The 22,045-nt window shown below is 36.7% G+C and overlaps 1 protein-coding gene across 5 annotated transcripts in view; it reads right to left on the bottom strand.

Moving 5' to 3' along the window:
- The window catches only part of DCC (DCC netrin 1 receptor), a 1,237,100-nt gene that overhangs the window by 167,688 nt on the left and 1,047,367 nt on the right, over positions 1 to 22,045 (bottom strand). The window lies entirely within an intron of this gene.

The raw sequence follows: 22,045 nt of genomic DNA, 5'->3' as shown, positions 1-22,045 counted from the left end.
CTCTGTGTATTTAGAACAGGATGGAAGAAAGTATGAGAAAAAGAATGTGTATGTATTATACATAATATAATAATATATGTGTGACTGTGTATATAATATATATGCAGTCATATATATATGACTGGGTCACTATGATGTACAGCAGAAATTGATGTAATGCTGTAAATCAACTATACTTTAATAAATAAGTTAACTAATTAAAAAAATGTCTAACCTTAAAAAAAAAAGAAAAAGAAAAGCTACTTAAACTGTGTGAATGCAGGTAACATAAATCAGAATTAGAAAAACTCTGGAGTTCCCGTCGTGGCGCAGTGGTTAACGAATCCTGCTAGGAATCATGAGGCTGCGGGTTCGGTCCCTGCCCTTGCTCAGTGGGTTAACATCCTGTGTTGCTGTGAGCTGTGGTGTAGGTTGCAGACGCGGCTCGGGTCCCGCGTTGCTGTGGTTCTGGCGTAGGCCTGTGGCTACAGCTCTGATTCAACCCCTAGCCTGGGAACCTCCATATGCTGCCGGAGCGGCCCAAGAAATAGCAAAAAGACAAAAAAAAAAAAAAGAAAGAAAAACTCAGAGATGAGGTAGCCTAACAAGAGCAAATTCTACAGAAGTAAAGGGGTCATTTTAGAAATGACATATAGCTAGATGAACAAGCAACCAGGAAGAAACAAAACCAAAACAAAAATAAATTAAGAATAAAAAAGAATTCAAGAAAAAGTGACAAATACTAAAGAAGGAATAGCTAACGCTAGGATAATAGTTTTCCTTGAGGAAAAAAAACCAGAGGGGGAACAGAACAAATATATGTGAAAAAAAATATAATTCAAAAAACTTTTGCTGACTTAAAAAAATCTTTTAGGCATGTGGACAAAAAGCATACACGATTTACAAAAGGGAAAATTAGATTATTATCAGACTTTTTGACAGTAACACTTTGTGACAGAAGAAACTGAAGTGATTTATTAGAGATACTCAAGGTAAGGAAAGGTGGTTCAAGGATTTTAAGTCAACAAAAGTTAACTTTAAATATAAAGGGCTCACTAAAACTGTTATCAACATGCAAGTAATCAGCGAATATTGTTCCCCTGATCCCGAGAACTACTAGAAAATGAGCTTTAGACATTTAAAATGACCAGGGGAGAGACTGACCTAAGAGCTAACTGGTGAACAATAAATTTAATGAACTAAGACTAAGTGGGGGTTAAAAGGGAGAGATTTTATTTTGCAAGGCTACAAGTTCTGATATTGGAGGTATATTATAATCATAAGATGAAATTAAGGGAGAATATGAATAGTACATGCAAAAACGTTTCAATAATTATTATTGGTGGTGAGACTGTTATTATTATTATTCTGAGACTAATGGAATATGAGATTGAACAAATGAGTAATCATGAGAAATTCTAATTCTATTGTCCCCTGTGTCCTTGAGAACTAGATTCCTGCTGTGAACAAAAGGACATACAGATGTAAAATAGAAGAGGTTAACTAAAATACTGTGTTCCTAAAATGTAATTGGAAAAATCAGTTTAAACTCAAAAGGTGTTTTATCTTTGCTCTAGTTCTGTCCACTGAAAATGTCCAGAAACACTGACTCAATTATAACAGGAACCCCTAGTACCCAAACTGGGATTTAAAAAACATATATATATTTTTGCACTGTAAGAAACAAGGTCTTCTTGGAGAACTGATTGACTCCTAGTCTGAGGTAGAAAACAGCAATTGGGCCTGAGATGTCTTGACATACCACAAAGAAAGAAAATCATCAAAGACTATTAGGATCATGTCAAATGGAAATCAGCTTGGAAGAGGCTTCCGCAGACCAAAAATCAGGACTATGTGAGCCTCAATAAGTATAAAAGTTGCAAGGAATTGAAACCTAACAAATATACACCAAAGCATGGGTTTGTGAAAGCATTTTAAAGAATAATAAGAGTTGGTTACTTATGTGGTTGACAGAGACCCAAAGTACTATCTTTCAAGTCTGGGTAAAGAGTCAAATATTTATCATGTCTTCCTTGAAAAAAGTCCACCACGGTGTAACCAAACAGTATATGAGGGGGTCATCTCCTTATAATATTATTCCAACTAACTAACAAGAACAAATTAATAAAATTCAAATATTGCCATTTTTCAGCCTCAATGAACAAATAGATTTACTCATTAATTATTCATGATCACTAAGATAAATAGAGATGTCTCGACCTTACATACCTCCTAATGAAAGAACAGATTACACCTTTAGAGTCTTGCCAAAGTGGTTGAACCTACTTAGTCTGATCAAGCTTATGGATCCAAATGCCAGTTATTTTTTTTTCTTTTCTTTCTTATTTATTTATTTATTGTCTTTTTAGGGCTACACCTGCAGCATATGGAAATTCCCAGGCTAGAGGTCAAATCAGAGCTGTAGCTGCCGGCCTATGCCACAGCCATGGCAACACCAGATCCGAGTGGTGTCTGTGACTTACACCACAGCTCACTGCAACGCCGGATCTTTACTTCACTGAGTGGGGCCAGGGATCAAACCTGCATCCTAATGGACACTAATCAGGTTTGTTACTACTGAGCCATGACAGGAACTCCCAAATGCCAGATTGCAAGATGTAGAGCAAAGGCACGCACTGAACTTCAACTTACAATCATTCATGAAATTATACATTTGTTTCACATGGTTTCTGTGTCTGTGTTTTATTTTACAATAAATAATCTTTTAAAATGAATAAATGGATCTCTGACAGTGTCCTTTAAAAACTGATTACCAGTGAGAATGGCCATCATTAACAAGTCAACAAATAATAAATGCTGGAGAGGGTGTGGAGAAAAGGGAACCCTTTGGTGGGAATGTAAATTGGTACAACCACTATGGAAAACAGTATGGAGAAACCTCAGAAAACTAAATATTGAACTACCATATGAGCCAGCAATCCCACTCTGGGGCATATATCCAGACAAAACTTTCATTGAAAAAGACACACACATCCTTATGTTCATTACAGCACTATTCACAATAGAGGAGATATGGAAACAACCTAAATGTCCATCAACAGATAAATGGATTAAGAAGATGTGGTACATATACATAATGGAATGCTACTCATCCGTAAAAAAAGAACAAAATAATGCCATTTGCAGCAACATGGATGGAACTAGAGACTCTCATACTAAGTGAAATAAGTCAGAAAGAGAAAGACAAATACCATAGATATCTCTTATATCTGGAATCTAATATACAGCACAAATGAACCTATCTACAGAAAAGAAACAAACTCATGGACTTGGAGGACAGACTTGTGGTTTCCAAAGGGGAAGGGGAGTGAGTAGGATGGACTAGAAGCCTGGGGGTAGTAGATGCAAACTATTGCATTTGGAGTGGATAAGCAATGAGATCCTGCTGAATAGCACAGGGAACTATATCTAGTCATTTGTGATGAAACATGATGGAGGATGATGTGAGAAGGAGGATAATGTGAGGAAAAGTGTGTGTGTGTGTGTGTGTGTGTGTGTATGTGTGACTGGATCACTTTGCTGTACAGCAGAAAATGACAGAACATCATAAGTCAACTATAATAGAAAAAAATGCAAATCTTAAAAAAAGAGAACTGATCAGGTTGATTTTTCTTCATGACATTTTTATGTGACCTAAGTATAAGTGTTAAAGGTTTTGACATTCCAAACCACAAAGATACAAGAACCACCACATAGAAAGAATAAAATGAAATTAAATTTAATGTAGTCTATGCAGTGAATGGCTTCACCACAAGAGGGGATATCTATTTTTTTAGATTTATGATATCAGCCTAGTTTAGAAAAGAGAAAGTAATCAGTCAGGTGTTAACTGCTGTTTGAGATCCCAAAATGTTTGTAAAACATGGACCTCATAATTCTGGTAGAGAAAACAATGAAAGATACATAAACATAAGCAAATAAAGTATGTGATACAACTTATGAAGGCTATATAACTTTAGAGGCATAAAAATTGGTGAGGGATTGAGTCATCAAAGACTTCTTGGACTTGGAACTCAAGGGCATGGGTAGAATTTAGACTTAGAAGGATAGTAGATTGTGAAAAACATCTCAGGAAAAAAGGTGGGAATGATTGAAAATAGTTTTCTATCAGGAAAAATATACTTGAGAGTTATTGGAAGAGAATATATGTCTGATTTCAGATATATACACAACTATACTAAAAACACTTATATTAGATTCAAACCATATAAAAATACCTTTGGGAGGGTCCAAACTGCATTTGGTTTCACCTAATATACATAAACTATACATTTGCATTTGTCTATGTATCTCTTTATCAAGGGAGTGAGAGAGACATGAGTGATTCCAAACTTACGTGCTTAGAAATTAGAATTTTATTTTTGTTTTTAAACCTGAGAGAAGGAAGGAGAGAGAGAGAGAAAAATTTCACTACAGTGTATAAAAGGTAACAGAGCAGAGAGGATGATGGATAGAAATTCAGCAAAGGATTGGGGCCACCACTCAGCTTCAAGGTGTTATTAGTATATGGAGGGAAGTTCCTGTGTTTTCAAATTTTCTAGAAATCTAGATTTTTATGAAAAATCATCAAATTTTCAAATGTTGGCATACAATTTAAGAAAATAAATCTGTGCTGGCCAAACAAAATATACCTCTGAAGTGAATACAGGTTCATGGCCACTAGTCTACAGCCTCAGATTCTTACATAGACAACTACATATTCATGTAATATTCATGTATATTCATGGAAAGATAGGTAATATAGCCTAGGCTTCCTTAGTTAAGATGTCAACCATAAGATCAATAGAAACAGATTAGAATCTACACTCCTTAGTAGTATTCCTTAGATAAAGGCAAGATAATTGTCATTTCTACACTGTCTCTTGCTAATGTCAATACACACCAAGTCTCTACTCATCTGAGTAATAGCAGCATCTTCCACTCAATGTCTAGCCATGGTATAGGGCATACTAGTGGAAAGTACAGAGTTTTATATTCTACCAGCTGTTAGATTAATGAATTACACTAACTGCTAAATTCCACAAATCCTAACTGTGCTGTGAACACCTTGCAGGTGACCAGGCTTCAATTAAAGTAGCAGGTGGTCACTGATTATTCCCAGGAAAGGTGGACAGATTTATAGTGGAGTTGTTACTCATATAAGAATAGTGCCAGGAATCTTGAAGACTTTTTATCTGGTATTTTACTGTTGTCAGTTAGTAATTTGAGGATCAGGTAAGTTCACTGATGTTTCTAAAGTAACACAGAGCTACCTAGGAAATAAAAGACCTAAGACAACTTCACACCCCCTTCTGTCTACCTTATTCAAGAAGCTTCCTTTTATGCTCTTCATGCTCTGCCTGCTGATTAACATCTTTGGGATTCCTCTGGCCACTGTATAGTGCTTTTGTCAAACTGCATCTGAATCTACTGAAGAAGCAAGAGTCTTTTCATGACCCAGTCAAGCTTGATCCAATACTGAATCAGCCTGAACAACAACAATAAAAATATTATTCAGTTATTAGTTAATAGTGGATATAGGACTATATTGCCTTGATCCCCTTTTATACCGTGATGGAGGCATCTTTTTTAAGTGTGTTCTGAGGGGGAAAGATGGCTGTGAGAGTGAATGGGGAGCAAGGGAGAATGAGGGTTTGTGTTTTCTTCTCATTCAAGAGAAGAGTGTAATTTACTATCTAACCACTAGAGGGCATTGTGGAGCTATGTCCTGCACATGCTCAGAGCTCTTAAACTTTAAAACTGGTAAATCACAAAAGAATTGCCTTAGAACTGCTTCCTCTTTAGAAGCATCAAATGAGCTAAACACATTTAATATTATCATAATGAATTCCAAATGAATTAATCATTAATTATGGTCAGACCCCATTTTTCAGGAATACATTTAATGACAATTATGACAGTAAATTTGGGGGGGCGGGATTTGTCAAAACATTACAGATATATGGGTTTGAAAATGTATCAGTTGCCTCTAAAAAATAACACAGAGCAGTATTTTCTCATTTGAATTCACTGTGATTGAATCATACTGAAACCTGAATTTTGGTGGATATCCATGGGAATTATTTTTAATAATGGGTATTCTGAGTGATTTCAAGTTATTGATCAGATTTTCATCATTGTTTGGACAACCTTTCCTATAGAATACATCACATTAGGAAAAGGAGGCTGAAGAAATACTTAGTAACTCTTTGGAGCATCCAAAATAGATGGCTTCTGGCTAGTATGCTTTTGCAGCTAGGGGAAAAAAAAATGGAATAAATGCGTTTATTGATTATAGGAGTTGTAAAGACAAGGAATGAGAAATAGGGAAATTATTTATTTATTTTTTTGGTTCTTTTCCCCTCAGAGACTTGGTAGGTAAGAGACCCATCATTCTAAGAGCCTTTGTTGAGGCTTGCCTGAAGGTAGAGAGATGAATGTGGCTCTGGGGCTAAGGGAATGAATCTAACAACCTGCAGAAAGCTCCTCAGAGACTAGACCAAAATGCTGTACTTGGTAACAAAAGCCAGTAAGGAGAATATCATTATTTTTAATTAATATTTCGTGTGAATTAAATGCCACTGGCATGTGCTAGATTGACAGCCCATAGTCCTTATTCATTACAGATTATGTACTTCACTCAGTGGCCCCATCAATGCCAAGTGCTTCTCAGGGCCTAGTCTCTATGTCCCTACATCTTTTGCCCTCTGTCAACAAGTCAATTAGAGAAAATGAGAGTGGTAGTGGTTTTCCTGATGCAGACTCCTGCTCATTGCAGTGAACTAGGGCTACCATAGGCACTGGGAAAAGGCCACTGCATCCCTGTCAGACGGTAAATATTATTGGACATCTCTGACCCCACTGGACATGAACCATTTAATTAAGTGTAGCAGGTAGACAGAAAACATAGCCTATTGCATTGATCTCTTAAAAGGATGAGCAATTCATATTCAAGAAAGATGCAATTTCTATAGTACATTCAACATTCAATTGTACTTATTATATATACTTGTTGCAAATTTAATTAATACCTAATCTAATTAGTACTCTTATGAGGGCTTCCTTCCACTCTCCCTTCTTTTCTTTTCTTCCTTCCTTCTTCTTTCCTTTCAACACTATCCAAAGAATACTCAGCTTATAACATGACTTGTTCATTAACCAGTCTTGGAGGTACCAGATACTCATCCTGGTAGATTGTGTGAAGAAGTATTTGAATCCAAAGGAGAATCAAGATAAATTTGCTCTAATTTACCAAGTCTAGCACCAAGAAAGAAATCAGATAAAAATGAACTTTGTAGGAAAAGATTCAGTGCTTGGCATATAGAAAGTGCTTAACAAATATTTGTTGAATTGATGAACATATGAGGCAGAGAAAGGCTAAATTATTTAGTGAAGGTTATGTGGCAGCCCACCATCAATCTGAACAAATAACTCAGATTTCTTGATCTCAAACTGCACATTTTGATAATTGAAGATTGAGGGAAAAAATGAATCCAAAGGGATTTTGAAACAAAACCTCTCACTTGCATACTCACATTCAATTATTTTTCATATATTCCTTTGCTCATTTGCTCATCCATCATCATTGAGCCTCTTCTATATATAGGACACAGTGACAAGTTTTCTAAGGTATGTTGGTAATAAGGTTTCTATGGTATATATAAGGATTTAAAAAAATATATATATCATACAAAGCAGTCTGTATTCACTTTGATGAATTTTCTAATAGAAGAGCTGTGTTGGAAGTTAAAAAAAAAAAGAGCAAATTGTTCTGGAATCAGAGAGGCTTTGCAGAGAAGATGTTGGTTTTGCTGAATCTTTTGATGAAGAAAGGCTGAGGAGGGAGTGTGGAGTAAGCAAATGCAGGTGAAGAGCTCACAGTGGTTATAGAATCATGCATATTAGGCTTCAAACTTGGAGACTGACAATTTCTCCTCCTCCTCCCTCTCGCTTTTCTCCCCATCATCCTCTTCCTAGTAGTCCCATTTGTTTGGTGCCTAATCAGGCCTTTTGTTAAGTGCCTCGCATCCTTTATTTTAGTCAATGCTTAACTTAACCCAGTGTCTGGAATCTAGTAAGTACTTGATAAATACCTGGTGATTGGATGAACAATTACTCCCTATTTGTAGGTAAATGGGGGATACTCTAATTCCAAAGCTGGGCCCTTTATTCTTGCCTTTGACTGAATGAGAGATGGTGAGGTGAAGAACATTGTGAACAAGGTTCAAACTATGCTTTGAGAGAGATTACTACCTCAGAACTATGTAATTCAGGAAAGATGGAAAAGATGATTGAGGCGTATCTACCTCAGAGGCTATTGTAATTGTCTAGGCAAAGGTCACGAAGGCCTGGGCTGAGGTGATAGAGCAGAGCACATGTAAAGAACAAAAGATGCATGTGAGTAACATACTCTGTAGGTCTATTTGGAGGGATGGGGGGAGGGGAAAATTGCAAATGCCTCCTAGATTCTTTTTTTTTTCTTTTTACAGCCCTACCTGTAGCATATGGAAGTTCCTGGGCTGGGGATCTAATTGGAGCTGCAGTTGCAGGCCTACACCACACCCACAGCAACACCAGATCCAAGCCATATTTGCAACCTACACCACGGCTTGCGGCAACGCCAGATCCTTAACCCACTGAGCAAGGCCAGGATTGGACTCTCATTCTCATAAAGACATGACTAGGTCCTAATCCACAGAGGCACAATGGGAACTCTGGCTCCTAGATTCTGAGTGACATGAAATCATTGCTGGGGATAGCAAATCAGGAAGGGAGAGAAAAATTCCTGCTTATGTCATGTTTGGTATAAGAGAGGAAAGGACATCACAGATAAAACAGACGGGCTGTTCTGGGCTCTGGTCATGTTATAAAACTTGTATATAAGTAGTCTGGGATATGGAGGACTCTTTCCTTAAGCCTTGAGGAAGCAGTGCATCTGCTCCAGATACCCTTCCAAATAATTGTTTTCCTATTTTTTTTCCCACTGAATTAACTGGCTATCTTGGCGTCATTTAGGTTCAGACTGGAGACAATTGGAATGGCTGGCTCTTTTTTGGTGAGTGGTACCAAATTTACATGCAATCTTTCCTCACATTTAAGAAAAACAGAGATTCATGTGTACTGTGCATTGATTTTAAAAACCGTTTCTTCATTAAGTATCTCAACAATGTTCCAAAAAGTTTAGGGCAGCAATGACCATTCCGGTTTTAGAAATGGAGAGACCGAGGTCTGGTTGTAATCGTTTCAGCTTGAGAAGACTGAGGGCAGAGAGACTGTCTTATACATGCCAATACATGCTCCTCTGCAGTGCTAGGACTAGAAGGTTTGGGCTTGCCTTTGGACCATTCTGCAGAGCAGCCTTTGGTCACCAATTAGAGCAGAATAAACACTCATCATCTGCTTTGTTTCTGAGGTGAGCTCTGAAAGCCAGACCTCAGAGTTAGAGACAGGACTGAGTAAATGCTTAGATTCCAAAGTGCCACAAACAGCTTACAAATGGGGCACTTAATGAAATAATTTCTCAGCAGAGCTTTACTTCAGGAAATTACCTCAGGAGACAACTAACTAAACACAGAGGTATTCCTCGTTTTGCTCACATTTCTCAAAAAAGATATTAAACTCAGTAATAAAGGAGGTGAGGAGTTCCCATTGTGGCTCAGCAGTTACGAACCTGACTAGCATCCATGAAGCCGCAGGTACGATCCCTGGCCCTGCTCAGTGGGTTAAGGATCTGACATTACCATGAGCTGTAGTGTGGGTTGCAGATGCACCTCGGATCCTGCATTGCTGTGGCTGTGGTGTAGGCTGGCAGCTACAGCTCCAAATCAACTCCTAGTCTGGGAACTTCCATATGCCACAGATATGGCCCTAAAAAGACAAAAAGAAAAAAAAAAAGATGAGGTAAAAATATTGCATGACCATAAAAGGCTGCATTAATAAGAAATGCCAATATGATCCACATAGTTAAGTCAAGCAAATGAATCATCGCTTTGGTTTAAAAGTCACTCAGACTGACACTACAGCACAAAGGAAAAACAGAATAAGAAAATAAGAAAATATAATGTGCTTTGGTTAGGAGTTGAAAGAGGAACCCATATCTTTCCCTTTTACAAATATTTTCCATCCCTTCTTGGCTTACTAATTTGGTCTCCTTTAAAAAATTGCGGGGTCCTTCTCTTCCTTCCTCTTAACTCTCTCCCTTCCTAATTCTTCTGGGTTTCTGGGAGAGGGGATGGAATTAAGGAAGTAGAAGAGAAATACAAAGAGAAGACAGAGAGAAAGAGATGCTGAGGAAAGAGGGCAGAAGTCAGTATAATCAGGAGGGTTTTTGTTCATGAACAAAAATGAACCAACCTGGCCATGCTGTGTCACACTTATCTAATCCTAAAGGTGGGTGCAGGGAGTATCCTCACTCTAGAGGTGAAAGAAGGCAGATTTTGTGATGGTGATGGTCGCAGAGCTCATGAACTGGCAATGCTCAGATTCAAAGCCAGGTATGTTCTGCTTTTGAGGCCACCCACTTTTTAACCACTGAGGTTAAAGATTGAGTAAGACAGCATGGACAAGAGGCCCCAGATGGTTTACACTCTTTTTTGTAGTGGAAAAGTAGAAGGAAGTACAAGACAGAATTGGGGGACTGTACTATGCCTTTACCCTGCCTCAGATTAAAGAAGTTTTTTACTTTCCAGTGGTGTGTGTGTGTGTGTGTGTGTGTGTGTGTGTGTGTGTGTCTAGCCTGCTCCATCTATCCACTTCTATATTTACTCAGGCTTCTACCTTCATCTGGGTAATGTGTCTTGTTATTTGATTGCTGATCTTTAATTACCCAGGTTGCCAAATAGATGATATTCAAACCCTTAAGTGACAGGCAGCCTGTGCATATACATGTGTTTATTTATTTGTAATCAGAGTAGGGATTTCTCTAGGTACTCTTGCTTCTGCTTTCTTCATTATCTTCAGACAAAGTTTCATATGCAGTAACCCACTAAATATTGTAAAACAGCATTGTCCTCGAGGGCTTTCTGTGATGACGTACATGTTCTATAACTATGCTGTACAGTGTGGCAGCCTCCAGCCACATTTAGCTACTGAGCACTTAAAATGTAAGTAGCATTACTAGGAACATTTTTTTTCATTTTACTTAATTTTATTGAATTTAAGTTTAAAGAGCCCCTATAGCTGATGGCTTCCATGTTGCACAGCACACTTATATAGATGCTCTATTTACCTTTCTCTCCCATGGTATTTCCATAGTTACTAAGGTCTTGGGGACAATGCCAAGGGCAAATGGAGTAGATTCAATGTGAGGATTCCTGCTGCTATTTTCTCTTCAAATGTGGAATAACTGATAAAGTATACATAGTATGACTTTATAGTCTGGGCTGAAGTTTAATTTACTAGATTGCATACATATATCACACCTAAAGTTAAAAGAGAAAGCCTCTCCCTTGTATCTGATTAAATTTCTTATACCTATCTTAATTGATTTCTATCCTCTTGACAATAAGGTTGCCTCAAATGATGAAACTTGCAGGTACTCAAAGTTTTCAATTCTGTGCTCTAAAATTTGGATTTATTTCTCATTTAAATATATTTGACTCAGAAATATGTCCAGATGGAAAATAACTGTATTAATCATGGAAGGGTACATTAAATTAATGAGAGTCTAAGGCGGATATAAACTTGAATTCAGTTTTGATTTAATGCTTTAATAAACCATGAAAATAATTCCACTTGTAGCTCAGCGGTAACGAACCGGACTAGTATCCATGAGGAGTTGGGTTCAATCGCTGGCCCATCTCAGTGAGTTAAGGATCCAGCATTGCCATGAGCTGCAGTGTAGGTCACAGAGGTGGCTCAGATCTGGTGTTGCTGTGACTGTGTCATAGGCTGGCACCTGCAGGTCTGATTCAACACCTAGCCTGGGAACTTCCATTTGCTGTGGGTGTGGCCCACACAAACAAACCAACAAAAAACGTGAAAAAAATGAAGTCAGAATAGGTAACAATAAAGACCTAGTAAAAATAAAACTGTCAATGAAAAGTGGAATAACAGACATAGGATAAAGTCATTTGATCATAAACAAATGCAGCTTCTGACCTAAGTTCTCAAGAAAATCAACTAGTATTTTAGTTACCCACTCAAATTATCTTAGGTTCAGAAGGTAGAAGAAAAAAAAAAAAAAAAAAAAAAAGACAAAACCAAATGTACTTAAAATGACCCGAGCCAGGAATCAAGCAAATGTTAGCATTTATAGTAATAGTCAGTAGAAATTTTGGAAAAGTAAAACACACTGTCATTTTCAGGAAGCAGTGAAATAAGGAGCAAAATACACTTGTTTATCCCATTAAGACATATCAAATTGTAACATTATTGGTGTAGATTTGGATTTTAACAGACAATTTTGTACATGATTCCTTTAAATTGACCTGACCTGTAATACAGCTGCATGTCTGCAAAATTCTGCTGAAAGACTGCAAACAAAGGGAAATCATAAATAGTAACCTATCCAATCGTAGGGAGACGCATGTGGTAAGGCTGCGCTTTCTTCAGCATCTTGTTTAGTGAGAACTGGGAAGAAGGTAAGTAGGCAGAGAAGAACATTTAGAGATGTAAACCTGGACCCTGTGGCAGGACGACCTCAGTGAATCCATAGGGACCAGGCTTACACTCAAGGCTCAGAGGGCAAAGTTCACCCCCAAAGATAAAAATTATGTAATAATTCAGAGAGAGTGGAAAGGCCATGGCACTGAAGATAAACACATCTGAGTTATAAATGAATTTGACTGTTTAAAAGATATATATTCTTAAGCAATTTTACTGACTTCTCCCAGCTCCATCTTTGTCTTTTTAAAATCTAGAAATGTGAATTATATTACTTTTATTTAAGATAAATATGGAAACTGGGACAGTCACTACAGAAAACAGTATAAAGCTTCCTTTAAAAATTACAAGTAGTTATCATAAGACCCAGCAATCCCACTCCTGGGCAAATATCCAGAAGAAACTCTAATTCTAAAAAAGTACATGCACATCAATGTTGATGGCAGCACTATATACAATGGCCAAGTAAAGGAAGCAACCTAAATGCCTATCAACAGAGGAATGGATACAGATGTGGTATGTATATACAACCGGATTCTCAGCCATAAAAGAGAATGAAATAATGCCACTTGCAGCAACGTGGATGGAACTAGAGATTATCATACTATGTGAAATAAGTCAGACAGAGAAAGACAAAGATGTGTGGTCACTTGTACGTGGAATCTAAAATATGACACAAATAAACTTATTTACAAAACGGTAGACTCAAAGACATAGAAAATACACTTATAGTTACCAAAGGGGAAAGGGGGAGAGATAAATTAGGAATTTGGGATTAACATATACACACTACAATATATAGAACAAAAATCAACAAGGTCATACTCTATGCACAGGGAACTATATTTACTGTCTTATAATAACCTATAAAAGACAGCATATTTAATAAACAAGTAACAAGGACCAACCTCCTGAATAGCACAAGGAAATTTACTTAGTACCATGTAATAACATATATGGGAAAAGAATCTGAAAAGGAATGGATGTATGTATATGTATAACTGATTTACTTTGTTGTATGCCTGAAATTAACAATTTTGTAAGTCAGCTATATTCCAATAACATTTAAAAAACAAACAAGAGGATACAGCTTATAAGAATACATCCTGGAGTTCTTGTCGTGGCTCAGTTGAAACAAATCTGACTAGTATGCATGAGGATGTGGGTTCGATCCCCAGCCTCCCTCAGTGGGTTAAGGATCTGTGTTGCTATGAGCTGTGATATAGGTCACAGACATGGCTCAGATCTGGTGTTGCTGTGGCTGTGGTGCAGGCAGGCATCTGTAGCTCTGATTCGAACCCTAGCCTAGGAACCTCCACATACCTCAGATGCAGCCCTAAAATGACAAAAAAAAAAAAAAGAATCTATTTCTATGAGGTTCTAGGACAGCCAACATAATCCATGTTACTCACAGTCAGGACACTGATTGCCTATGAAGGTTGGGAGGTTGACTGGATGCAGAAACTGTGGTGATGGGGTTGATTTGCACTCTGGTTGTGTTCTTGTTTACACAGGTAAAGACATTTTTCAATATTCATGCAATCATATCTTTAATATCTGGGCATTTATTATGTCTAAATTTGCCTTAGTTTAAAAGAAAATCTATTTCTTGCGGTCAGAAAAAAAGATATACGGTGATATAATATTTAAAAATAACTAGACACTGGGTCAACATTCAATAATGATACTTGATTTACTATTATGACCTATTTTGAATGCCATCTTTTATAACTATTCATTATAAATTCATTTAAAGTTTTTGTTCACTTTGTTTTATTTTAGGGTCTGTCTCTAGGAGCCTGTAAGAACCACCACTTAAATGTAGGGGTGACCCAAAGCTAACTTTTTACTTCACAACACCTGTAACCCATGCAGTAATACTGACAATGGTCATTCGCTCGACTCTTTGTAGATTATAAAAAGAAGTACAATTGTTCTGATTAGTCACTTCCTCTCCTTCTGACACCCACCAGTCCCTCTCCCTTTGAAAACTGTGAACCAGAATTATTCTTCCGACCAGATGGCCTGGCTCTGGAATAACTTATAAGAGATATCTCTGAAATTTGATCTTAGCTATTTTGAATATATCATTTAAAAGAGAAACAAAACTTTAAACAAGCTGTAAATAGAAAGACAATCTTGCCATTTTAAGACTTTTAAAAAAATCTGAATTATTGGTTTATCATTGGTTGTTCACCTTATTTATAATATTTGTCCTTCAGTCACTGTTGGTAGTTATATTAAATCAAATCCATGAATACAATTTTTCTAGCAATGAAGGAATTGAAAAGAATATTCGGTACTTTCCAAAAGCCTTATTCAACAAAGATTTCCAAAAGCCACTGTAAACATAAATATTATAATGTTTAATATCTTAAGGATACAGCTTGGAGGGAACAGGACTCAATTTTATACATTTCATTCTATTAGCTAAGCATATTGTGTTTTACATCTATTCCTATACCTACATTACCAAGAGACATATTCTGATTTGTATAAATTATATTTACTTCAGCTCATTATTTTTTAGAAATTGTATGTTTCAAAAAAGGCAGAGATCAAGTCTGAAAAATAAATTCAGAAATATATGTAGGACTTGTCCAAATACCAATTCTAGACTTTGCTAAATAACAAAACTTCCTGGGTACTCTGAAAACTAAAAGAATTTAAAAATTCTGTAAAACATACTAAAGGGTGCGTATCTAAATCTCAAAGAGAATGCTCTATTTTGTTGTTTAAGAATTTTATTTTATTAGGCATTACTTGAAATAAGACAGCTATCAACAAAGATTAGGATTTTTTTTTTCCTTTGTGAGTGTAAGCAATTTTTCCTGCACTATAATTATTATAATTCAACTCAAAGTAAAAATAATAAAGTAGTAAGTATAATTAGAGACATATTTAAATAATACTGTAGTAGTTTTGAAGACAACATCAGTGATGAATGATAATAATTGATTTCAAGGATTCAAAGACAATGAATAAGGTATGAACTGAATCTGTCACAAATATATTAGTTAAGTACAGACCAAGCTTCTATAATAAAGAAACACAAAATACAGTAGCTTGAAGTAGAAGTGACAGTTTAGAAGGAAGCAGTCCAGTGTTGGCCATGTGGCTTTGCCAACGTTAGATGTAGACTATTTCTGAGTTTAATTCCGTGTCATCTCCTAGCCAGGGAGAAGGAGAAAAGGCCCGAGGGTCACATATGCTCATGCATTCTGTGAGGGGTAGGCCTGAAGATGGGACTGTCACATTTGCTTAATTGTGTTGGCCAGAGTTTAGTCACGCCACCATCCACAACTGTAAAAACAGCCATGCATGAAACTTGCCGTTGTCTGGGTGGCCATGTGTCTTAATAAAATCAGGTAGGTGGGTCTGTTATTAAAGTCACTGCCTCTGGAGGAAATCGGAAGAGACAATCCACAGAAAGTTCTTTCCAAAAGAAAATGAGATGATTACCAGGATGTTTCAGAACAGTGGTGATCATTTATACATGCACTCTCTCTCTTATAAGGCACACGCCACATGTGAGAGAGAAACATCCTTTTTCACTCAGAAGCCAGGACCACTTTTCCTTTTGTTTTTTTATTACCTCCAATGCCTACCATAGTTCCTGATAAATAAGCACTAAAAAACCATTTGTTGAATGACCAAAAATGACTGGTTAGATGAAGGAATTAAAAGATAAAAAAAATTGATACTCCAAAAAGATTGTCTTTGCCAAGTTCAAACAGCTTATAGCTGGTAGAGTCAGGATTCTACCCAGATCTATTTGAAGTTTTTCTCCTTAGTGATTCTCCTGCAAGAAAGTTCCTGTGATAAAACAAGCCATCTGCTTGAGAGAAGCTCTTCCTCCGTAAACTGGAATATAAAATCTGTAATGACTACGGCTTTGTCAGCAAAGGATTTGTTGTATTTCTTTTGGAACGTGAAAGATACTCAGGTTGGTCTCATAAATTTCTGAGGCAATCACCCACTCTCAGCCTTTCTGATGTCAGAGAAGAATGTGGTTGACTGATTTTAAAGTGAATAATTCTAATGAGAAGGCTCATTTCCTATGTGCTGCACTTTTGCTTATGATTATAAATAGTAAGGTTAACCCCTGATTAATGGATGTTTTAACAAATGTTCAATGCTAGAATAGTCACATAGCCCTGGTCTCACCTTTTGACCATCAGTTATAGTGATTACTAAATTGAACCCTTAAAAAATCATTAAATCTGGTAATGGACTGATTGGGCCTCCGTGCATACCATAGGTTTAAGTATTAATGCTCACTCAGGAAATGAAAACTTTGCTGATTTTTCTTCATCCTTGAAGGTAAAATCAGAGAGAGTTTGCTGAATATATATTTATTTATTTATTTATTTATTTATTGTCTTTTGTCATTTTAGGTCCACACCTGTGGCATATGGAGGTTCCCAGGCTAGGGGTCTAATCTGAGATGGCTACGCCAGAGCCACAGCAACGCGGGATCCAAGCCATGTCTGCGACCTACACCACAGCTCACAGCAACGCTGGATCCTTAGCCCACTGAGCAAGGCCAGGGATCGAACCCGCAACCTCATGGTTCCTAGTCGGATTCATTAACCACTGAGCCATGACAGGAACTCCAAGTTTGCTGAATATTTAAAAGGGTGAAATATCCATCAATGTCATAGTGAGGGTGTGTGTGTCCGTGTGTGTATGTATGGAGGAAGCAGCATGAGAGTTCAAAGACTGTAGCATTTACAAATTTATGAAATAATTTGCATGGGACACCAAGCTGGTAAATGAAATACTGGGGAAAATGTCCATGTTATGACATTATATGAAAAAGAACGAGTAGGAGACAATTGGGACACATATAAAAATACTTTCTCCCAAATCACCACCTCCACTTATTTTTACTTTATTTATATTAAAATATTCTAAAAAGGTTGGAATTTGTGAATTCTCCAAGTCACTTTGCCTTTTGTAATATGGTGGATAAAAGAGGCGAAACCCTAAATGTTGGTGAGGCTTAATTGTCTGTGCAACTTGATTGGTCACAGAGTACCCATTAAACATTACATTCTAGGTGTATCTGTGAGGGTGATTCTGGATGAGATTAGGATTTGAACCCATGGATTTGAATAAATTAGATCACCCTCTCTAGCACCTAGCATCTAGAGTGGGTGGACATCATCTGATCCACTGAAGGCTTGAATAAAACAAAAGTTGAAAGAAAGAGGGATTCACTCATATTTTTTTTCTCCCACTTCACTGTTTGAGTTTAGGTTTTCATTTTATCTTCTCCTACCCTCAGACTGGGATTTATACCATCAACTCCACTGATTCTCAAACCCTTGGATTCGGGCTGAATTACATACCACAGGCTTTCCTGGGTCTCCATCTTGCAGAAATTATTTGTCTGTCTGTCTGTCTATCTATCTACATACCTCCCTATCCATCTGTCCATCCATCTTATTGGTCCTGGATCTCTGGTAAATCCTGACTAGTACATTGTTAACCCTTCTATATATTGTGTACTTCTTCCTCAATAAGAAAATTCATGAACATTTGCCAATGTCTTGGCAAAATGAAGATTATATATTTCCTAGCTAATCTTGCAGCTAAGTTTCTATGAGAAAATGGATGACTTCTCTGTATTTATTAAAGAAGAAAAACACTTTATAAAAATGCGTTAGAGCATTTTATATATTTCACCTATTTAATCTTCTTAACAACCTAATTTTTTTTTTTTTTTTTTTTTTTTTTTTTTTTTTTTTTTTTTGCTTTTTAGGGCCACATATGGAGGCCCCCAGGCTAGAGGTTGAATCAGAACTACAGCTACTGGCCTATGCCACAGCCACAGAAACAGAGGATCTGAGCCATGTTTGCAACCTACACCACAGCTCACGGCAATGCTGGATCCCCAATTCACTGAGCGAGGCCAGGAATCAAACCTACATCCTCATGGATACTAGTTGGATTCATTTCTGCTGTGCCACAATGGGAACTCTACAACCTCAATTTTGATCTCTAGTTTGGTAATGTGGACATTGAAACTTAAAGTGACCTTTATTTATTTATCAATGGTCAAACAGATAATAAAAAGGAGAGCCGGATTCTAAGTGAAGTCTTTGATACCAAGTCTAATATTCTTTCTATTCAGCCATAACTGGCAATACGGTTTCTCTCTTTGGCATTTGATAATGTTGATTGATTTGCTGATTGACAGTATTAAACTCCAAACACACTAATGCTCCAATAACTCTATCTAATCAGCTGAATAGACATACCAGTAATTCTATATTTGTTACTATAATGTTAATGATCTTGAACAATTTATTTTCATTTTTGCAACTTTAATAACTATCTTGATAATAATAAAGACAGCAGGTCTGCTCACTGAGTTTCAAGGAAACCAGGCAAATCACCAGAGGCCTACACTTAGATATGTAGCAACTTATTTTTAGAAAAAAACAGATTGTTCTGATTACAAGTTATTGTACAAGTCATTATTATTCAATTTAACGTATTTCTTAAATTGAATAAAAAGCACATACACTCTTTATATTATGGGCAACTCTAGATAACAGAGGTGGGGATTTTTAGTTGAAAAGAAAGAAAAACATGTGAGACAGGGGACAAAAAAGCATAAATTGACCTCATGTACAGGGTGGGGGATTGTTGGGGGAGGGAGAGAAAGATAAGTTGGAAAAAAAGGACTTTCAAACTTCTACAGTTTTAGTGAAAACAAACAAAATCCCTGAAGGATTTTTCTGCATAGAAATGACCTGGTCTGCAGAAAATGGTTCAAGGGGCTCAGAAGGATTGGCTCCATTTCCTAGATATTTTTTAAAGATGTACTTGACTTCTACAGGGAAGCTTATGGAAGATACTTAGCCTGGTATAGTACAGCACAACAGTTAAGAAACGCTTTTGAGTCAGGAAGTTTTAGTCCTATTTCTGCCGCTTACTTGCTAAGAGATTTGGTATATGTCATTGAAGCCTCCTTAGCCTGGTTTAACTTTATCTAATTGATGTTAACCCACCAGTAAGATGGCATCAACCAGAGCTCCCTACTCTTAGGACTACTGCGAGAATCAATGGAGACAGTGCATATGAAATACATAGAGCTCGGCACATAGTAAGTGCTTTAGTCAAAGGTATGTTTTGTTGTTGTTACAGGCCGTGCAAGCCTTCTACTATTTTAGTGCAATATTAAGTGAGCTTCCTAGGTGTTTATTATATAAGAGCAGAAGCAATATTATCTGCTTGTCGTATTGAACACTGTTAGTATCAGCTTTCCCTTTGTTCTTAGGGTCTAATAATAAAATATAGTTCACACAAAAATATACATAGTCTTCACATAAAAAGGGTCCTATGTTTATTGTAATAGCCAGTTCAGAAAAGAGAAAAAAATCTTAAACCAGATTTTATTTCTTGAAGATACATGATACTTGTTTCAAAAATAACTTCATCCTCCATCAAATTGGCAGGGTCTGTCGTCTTCTCCCACGCATGTTTTTATGAAGGCCAGGAGTGCTTGTTATGCTCATTTGACAGATTGGGGAAACCAGGACACAAAGTCTAAGTAACTTGACCAACAACAGAAAAATTGCTTGCCAGGCATGCTGAGCATTTCGAAACTTCAAAACACTTCCCTCTGCCATTCAGACCAGGAAAGCACCATGAGAAAAAGAGAAGAAAATAGATCCTGTCACCCTGTCATTGTCAAGAGATGGAAGCTCTTACTATTTCTTATAAAATTCTTTATATACCTTTTGATAATATATGTGTCTGTGCTCTTAGTTTCTATATGTCATCAAACATACATCCATGGTTAGAATAAAAAACCACAGCCTCTAACATTTTACTGAAAGTTCAAATCATCAAAGATGATATGGAAAAAACCATGAGACTTGAAAACAACTGAGAAATGACTCATTACTCATGATAGTGAAATAGCATATTAGTAAAGGACATTGATAGGACTAGGGTCAAGTTTAAAAAGAAAATCATAATTTCTCTGCCTCAATCCTGCAACAACTCCATAAGTAGTTTTGTCCAGTGATTTTATATCGTTCCCTGATTTCTGCTCAGAAATGACTAATTGGTGCATAAACCTTATGGATTAGATTATCATAAAGCTAAATCGTGGAGTTCCTTTTGTGGCTCAGTGGGAATGAACCTGACTAGTATCCATGAGGGTGCAGGTTCAACCTCTGGCTTTGCTCAGTGGGTTAAGGATCTGGTGTTGCTGAGAGCTGTGGTGTTGGTTGCAGGCATGGCTTGGATCTTGCATTGCTGTGGCTGTGGTGTAGGCCACCACCTGCAGCTCTGATTTGACCCCTATCCTGGGGACTTCCTTATGCTGTAGGTGCAGCCCTAAAAATACCAAAAAAAAAAAAAAAAGAATCATTTACTTTTATTCTTGTGGATATAATTCCTGATAATTTATGACTTGGCATTTTTTTTATTTAGAAAAAAATTGATTTCTTGCTGTTAATGTTTTGCTCTTAACCAGAAAATACACACACACACACACACCAACAATAACAACACCTTTGTGCACTATTCATTTCATTCACATTTCTTTTCTGTGTCTTGCTGAAAAACAAAGTCCCTGCCACATTAGAGAAATGTAGACAGGAATGAAGGCAAGACTGGTATTGTTTCTAATTTGCTTTTGGATATTATAAGAGGTGTGGTTGACAGCTAGAAAAACTATTTCCTTCCAATAACTGAGATAATAGTCATTTGACTATTTAAGATTAGAACACATCTTATGCATCTAACTTCACCCATGGTCATTTCTAATCACTAGTAATTTCTTTTGCAAATATTACTGCTTTTTGTGTTCATTTTTTTTTCATTTTTAAAAAACTGGTCATGCTGCTTTAGAAAGTAGATGGTACCTCATTCAGAAAATGATTTTTTAAAAATTTAGGTTATTGAGAAAAAGCAATTAAGGTTAAGAGTTACCTTTTATGGCTTTCTTAGAGCTGTGGTAGGTAGCAATTTATAGACATAGTTCAGAATTACTGTGAGTTTGGTTCTAGACCACCGCAAAGAAAGTGAATATTGCAATAAAGTAAATCACAATAATTTTTGGTATCCCAGTGCATATAAGAGTTATGTTTCCATTATATAAAAGTGTGTAATAGCATTATGTCTAAAGAAACAACACATATACGTTAATTAAAAATCATTTAATGCTAAAAATACTAACCATAATCTGAGCCTTCAGCAAGCTGTAATCTGGTAGAGGGTCTTGCTATGATGTTGATGACTGTTGATTGGTCAGAGTGGTGGTATCTGAAGGCTGAGGTGGCCATGGCAATTTCTTAGAATAAGACAACAATGCAGTTTGCTTCAAAAATTGACTCTTCCTTTCATTAAAAATTTTTCTGTAGCATTCAGGAATGTCTGATAGCATTTTATCCACAATGGAACTTCTTTCAAAACTGGAGTTAGTCTTCTCAAAATCTGC

Source organism: Sus scrofa, chromosome 1 (genome assembly GCF_054392235.1).
Source record: "Sus scrofa isolate SSC_HxYL_T2T_F1_AM1 chromosome 1, Sscrofa_HxYL_maternal_Yorkshire_Landrace_v2.0, whole genome shotgun sequence".
Lineage (NCBI taxonomy): Eukaryota > Metazoa > Chordata > Mammalia > Artiodactyla > Suidae > Sus > Sus scrofa.
Note: the sequence above shows the minus strand (reverse complement) of the source record. Positions and strands in the feature narration are given on the sequence as shown.